The sequence below is a fragment of the Tachyglossus aculeatus genome, chromosome X3 (genome assembly GCF_015852505.1).
Source record: "Tachyglossus aculeatus isolate mTacAcu1 chromosome X3, mTacAcu1.pri, whole genome shotgun sequence".
In the NCBI taxonomy this organism is placed as follows: Eukaryota; Metazoa; Chordata; class Mammalia; order Monotremata; family Tachyglossidae; genus Tachyglossus; species Tachyglossus aculeatus.
The window spans coordinates 13,447,680-13,453,679 of NC_052099.1; the positions used below are offsets into that span (position 1 = coordinate 13,447,680).

At 42.6% G+C, this 6,000-nt stretch overlaps 1 protein-coding gene across 1 annotated transcript in view; it reads left to right on the forward strand.

Moving 5' to 3' along the window:
* Positions 1-3,558, forward strand: part of SUSD1 (sushi domain containing 1) — a gene marked incomplete at its 5' end in the record, with an annotated part of 124,189 nt that extends 120,631 nt beyond the window's left edge. The window contains one exon of the mRNA XM_038770257.1: positions 3,230-3,558. The remainder of the gene's footprint in view (positions 1-3,229) is intronic.
* Between the last annotated feature and the right edge of the window lie 2,442 nt (positions 3,559-6,000).

Here is a 6,000-nt window from a genome sequence, read left to right on the forward strand (position 1 = left end):
TTGATTGATTCATCAGTGATGTTGAGACTGATATCATTCTCAGGCAATCTCCTGGGGGCTACCAGCTCACTAGGTTGTCACCAGGTTGACGACAAGCCTCCCTTAGATAGCGCTTCTCCAGGCATGTGAGCAATCCACTAAAATGGTTTCAACTCGCCCCGATGGCCTTAGCATTGGTGACTCCAGTTTTGCAAGCAGGTCTCAGGTGTCACTACCAGCTCTGTGCCGCTTTTTATAAATATTTGTAAATATTTTCCTGAGATTTTTGTCACTCTTCAGCAGAACTTTCTAGCCTACTTTCTTAAAGCAGCCTGGCCTAGTGACAAGAAGCAGCACAGCACAGTGGATAGAGCACGGGCCTGGGAGTGAGAAGGTCATGGGTTCTAATCCTGGCTCTGCCACTTGTCTGCTGTGTGACCTTGGGCAAGTCACTTCACTTCTCAGTTACCTCATCTGTAAAATGGGGATTGAGACTGTGAGCCCCACGTGGGACAATCTGATTACCTTGCATCTACCCCAGCTCTTAGAACGGTGCTTGGCACATAGTAAGCACTTAACAAATACCATTATAATTATTAGTAGTAGTATTATTATGAGCATGGGCTTGAGAGTCAGATGACATGGGTTCCAATCCCAGCTCCGCCACCTGTCTGCTCAATTCATGCTGTTGCTATAGTGATGCTGCTGTTGATGATGATGATGATACTAACTGGTTGGACCGTAACAACCTGAGCATCAGAAATGGAGTCAGGGATGACTAAATGCCCATTCTGGCTCTGATCCTTGGTATTTTGGCTGTAAGCTTCATTCTTGTGCCTCAATTGCCACAACAGTAAAGCGGGGATATTAATAATGCATATTCACTACTTTTCGATGTTATCAAGAAGAATTAGTGAGAAGACAGACGTGTTGACTATTTTTAGATATTGTGACGAAAAGGCATGTTTATTAACTACCGGGATGATGAATGGATTCTGCCGAACCAGGCTTGAGTTATCTTCAAAGCAACGTCATTAGACCTTGGACTGGGAATGATTCCCTAGCCATCAGGCCTCTTCCTGACCCCTGGAGCAGCAGAGACCCTCCAGTATGGGCACACTTCTAGCCATTAACCATTTTCAGTATCTCGAAGGAAAACTGTGACTCGGGAAAAGAAAGAAAAAGAGAACGTAGGGAGAATAATTCTGAGAGAGTATTCCTGGGAAAATAACCAACTCAGGCTGATCTCTGACCCTGAGCCTTTTAGGCATCTGGGTACACACTCTGTCATACTGCTTGCTTTAGCCGAATTCTAGTGGTTTTCTGGAAATAAGTAATGAAGTAGTTTCCCAGTTGTAAGATGTCCTGGTGAATCGGTGCTTTCCATTTTCTTCTCTTTGTTTTCTGATGCATAATGTTATCTGTAGTAGCTCTCCCTCTTGCTTTCTGCAGCTCCACTTTCAATCTTTCACCATTTCTAGTTGTTAACCAAGGCACCTAACACTTGGCTTATAGAAAAGAGTAAAGGGTTTAAAGCTGTTTAAGATGACTTTTCTGTAGGACTTTTTCCAACGTCATTTTGGACATATTCCTGTCATGATCTTGGGAGTGGCCGAAGGATACCGTTGACTTTGATTCATTTGTAAAAGGGCCATTTATCAGAAAAGTTTTCGAAAGTGCTTCAGTAAACAATTCATAAAATGTTTAAACAGCTGCACTAAAGCCAGCACATTGTACATGTGCCAGTCTCAAAATCTAGATTTTGCATTAGCCCTTGGAAAAAAAATCAGTAAACCAGGTCTCCATCAGCCTAGGTTGCTGGGAAACCCTCCATGGAAATTAAAAGAAATTCAAAGCAATCTAAACAAATGGGACAAAGGGCCCTTCAAAGCAGGATGGAATTCAATAGGACAAATGCAAGGTATTAAGGAAACTTACAGACAAAAATGAAAAAAAAAAACAAAAACAGGAAAGGCTGTTAGAAAAGCAGAGTGAGAAATATCACCTTATTATTGAAAAAGGCAATTTGGCACTAGACTCTAGTAAAAGGAGTATGACCTAGAAATGTTGGGAACTCATCATGCCGCTATACCCCACATTGGTCAGTGTAGATTAGAATAGAATCCAATCAACAGGGTGGTTTGAAATTCAATAATTTACAAATAACCACGGAAAATTACGTAAATTACACAGCGCTTGGAGTGGGCAATCTTTGGGTACCTCTCAGATCCAGGTAAGCAGTCCTAGATGAGAAAGAGTTACAACCTTCCCAATATACTATTCTTTGGGGGGATTTCTGCTTGCTGTATGCTCCTGGAAGGAAGAGGCTAATTTGGCAGTGTTGGGTGGGAGGATGGGAATGGCCCTGGTCTTCATTGATACCATGAATTCCTATATAATAGCAGCAATAATACAGATAATTTTGGTATGTTTTAAGCACTTACAATGTGCCAAGCACTGTACTACGTGCTACAAGATAATCAGCCTGGACACAGTCCCCTTCCCACTAGGAGTTCTCAGTCTAGCCACTAGGCTGTTCCTGCTTCTCAGTTGAGGAAACTGAGGCACAGAGATGTTAAGTGACTTAACCATGGTCATGGCAGCCAGCAAATGGCAGAGCTGGGATTCAAACAGTCCTAGTCCTGCGCCTTTCCCGCTAGGCAATGCTGCATGTCAAGTATTTTGATATATACTTGTAGAAGTAGATTACTGGGTTAGTTTGAGCATATCTTGGGCTGCGCAGCTACAGACATGGGGTGAAAATCCAGGGTTTCTCAGGACTGCAACCTCTGATTCTTGGGAGGAAAACTGACCACTAAAAACGGAGTTGGCTCTGCAAGACATTTGGAAACTGGGGAATATGCTCAAAACAGAATAAAAGCCACAGACATTATTGAATTTGTGTATGACGTATTTCTTAAGGGGCAATCTGTAGGCAAAATGAAAATAGTGTCTTGTTTTCGTGGAAACTCCTTCATGAAATGAGAATGAAATAGCCCTGGGTCGAGTTTGGTTTGTAAATGATATAAAAAAGCCTTTAGCTTGTTTGCTTAAGGTAGAGGTCACTTTTACCACAATTGGCAGTGTTTAGGAGTCTCTGAGTCCCCAGGCACTGCTTTGCTTAGCTTGGAAAGTCAAAAGGATTTTTAAACAGAATGATTTCTGTGAGATCTAAAAACAGCAGTGAACATCGTGAATGCAAGCCAGCCGGATTAATAGACTTTCTTCTTTTTTTTTTCCCCTCTCTCAGAAGGTTCCTGGCCATGAAATCACTTTCTGAGAACCTCCTGGGAGCCGTCTTGATCGTATCCTGAAAGCAAAACCAGAGGAATAATGCAAGAACATGGCTGAAGAGGGCAAGAGGAACCTTGTACCATTGCGAGCGTCAAAAAATAAAATCCCACAGTGTGATTCTACCTGAAATGAAGCCTTTCTACAGAAGCTTTGGAGATAGCCACTCACCCAAGGAGAGCAGAAGTTCGTGGAGGGCAAGTAGGGAAATAAAAGATGTATTTCTGTTGATTTCACTACTATTGATCCATAGGCAGGGGCAGACTGCTAACATAGGTGTGCGGGTGTTGGGAGTAGGTACTAATTTAGGTTAAGGGAATATTAGAGTTGTGCTAGAAATGACCAGGCAATCACTTTGGGACACGTTAGGTTAGCCCGGCCAAAGGAGCGATCCATATGCTCACTTTAAAGACTACTGTGCGGTGTGAAGGGCTTCCCGGATACCTAGGACCATGGCAATGGCTCCTAGACATGCCCACCAAGGATGCCTCTGGAGGCTATTACCCCAGATGAAGCTAGCCACGGTTTCAGAGCTCAAACGGTGAATACTGTTGACAGCGAGAGCGGTGAAGCTTGCATTATACGCTGAGGGAATTTTGACAAATGGCGAGCACAGATTGGACCTCACCGGAAGAAACTAGGTGAAAATGCAGTGAGGTGAAAGTGGGTGTATTTACCATAATCAAATCCTTTCCACACGGCATCGTATTCCCATCTGTCATGAACTCTCTCAGTTGGGGTCCCCCCCCCCCCCCCCCCCCCCGAAAAAGTCTCAGACACATTGCTTCTGTCCTTTCCCAGTCCTCAGACTGGTTTGTTAGGTGCTCACTACACAGATAGGAAAAGCCCTTTTGAAACTTTAACCTTGCCTGTGGCTTCTAAGAAAGCTGACCCATAGATGCTGCAGATATGCTGGTCTACTTTCAGTACACCTTGAGGGGCTTTGGAGAGGCTGGAACGACTCGGGAACCCCAAAATGATCCTCTGGGGTCTCACCCCCACCTTGGGTGTTGAAAGCTGTGGAGAGTATATTCCTGGATGCCTGAAACACTGACAGAAGAGGTTGGGATGGCTGAGTTGGGAAGAAGACAGTGGGAGGCAAGAAAGGGATCAACACAGGGATTTTAGGGGAGACTATCAGGGGTTGACAGTAGGTCCAATTTTACCTCTTGGATTTTGGCAAGTTCTCTTGTTTGATAATGATGGAATTTGTTAAGCACTTATTATGTTTGTTCAGGTCTCTTGAGTTCAGTTTATCATTTAGTTGTAGTTCCCCAGCAGGTCTGCTTTGCTTTGCTTTGTGCTAATCACAGAGGTTCTTCCTGTCAGCACCATCAAGCAGCCCTGATGAAACAGCTGTTTATGTTTCTCAAATGCCACAAGACTCTTTGGGAATTTTTTAATGGTATTTGTTAAGTGCTTACTATGTGTCAAACACTGTTTTATGCCCTGGGGTAGATACAAGTCAATTAGGTTGGACAGAGTCCCTGTCCTGCGTGGGGCTCAGAGTCTGAATGAAACAGTGATGCCCATCCTTCCCTTCTTCACCTTCCCTAGGTTTTGAGTTTTTCCATGGAAATAAGACAGTTGTGCAAATCAGGAACCATTTTCTTCTGCTTAAATAAGGGTCTGAGTTACTATTCTGCAGGTGGAGAGCTGAGACTTACTATTCTGATCATGCCACCAAACTGAATGAGGGCAGTTTATTAGGATAGTCAAAACATTTAGCCCATCGTGTGTGGTTAATAGGTAACAATAATGGTGAACATTCCTCTAGTTCTCAATTTCCTTTCCCAGTACAATGAGGCTTATAAAGTGAATTTTTAAATCATAGGGATATTGCTGGAGGAACTAAGAATGTTGGTCACTCTTTGGTTGGAAAATGCTCCGTAAATGCAAAATATTCATTTTTATAATGCTCATTTGGGTGCCAAATGCTTCAATTAGACTAGCTTTCTTTTCCTAAACAAACACTAAGTGTCTGTCTCATGGTAATAACATATATAATCCTTTTATATGTATATACTTTGGTTAGGTGAAACAAAGTTAAAATCCCATTGGTGATGTTTTCTTTGTGCTGGGTAAGCCCCTCTTGTTTCAAACTAAACTCCTTTTTTTTTTCCTGTTTGTTTCCTATTGGAAATAAGTATGGGGGAGAGACACTCAAAATAAACATTTGGCATCCTTACTGGTGAAAACAAGTTGAAATGCAGATAATTTTAAATTGCTCTTGACATCCAATATGAATAGCATTCCAGGCATTGGGGACTGTTGAGTGGATGCGCTGTCTGCCTCCTAGGAAACTGCTGAACAATGTCTCTTCTAGAATCCTTTATAATTAGCTTCTCATTTTCATTTGTATTTCCTAAGACAGCTGCTTGCTAATTCCAGGTCACATTCAAGCCCTTCTCCTGCTTCAAGTGCCCCTTTTGGGACAGAGCACTTCAGAATTGTAAAGGATCCTAGTTCTTGCAGGTGGTAGAAATACAAGGAGTGCGCTTTATAGGGGAGAGGGAATCACAGCATGAAATAAAGAGCATCTTCCGGTTGGAGAAAGTCAAGGCGTAGATTCACATTCTTTCATTCATTCAATCAATCATATTTATTGAGCACTTACTGTGTGCAGAGCAGTCTATTAAGAGTTTGGGAGAGTACAGTACAACAATGAACAGTGACATTTTCTGAAGTTCTGCTCAACTGACACCTCTCCTCTTATCAAAACCTTCCACC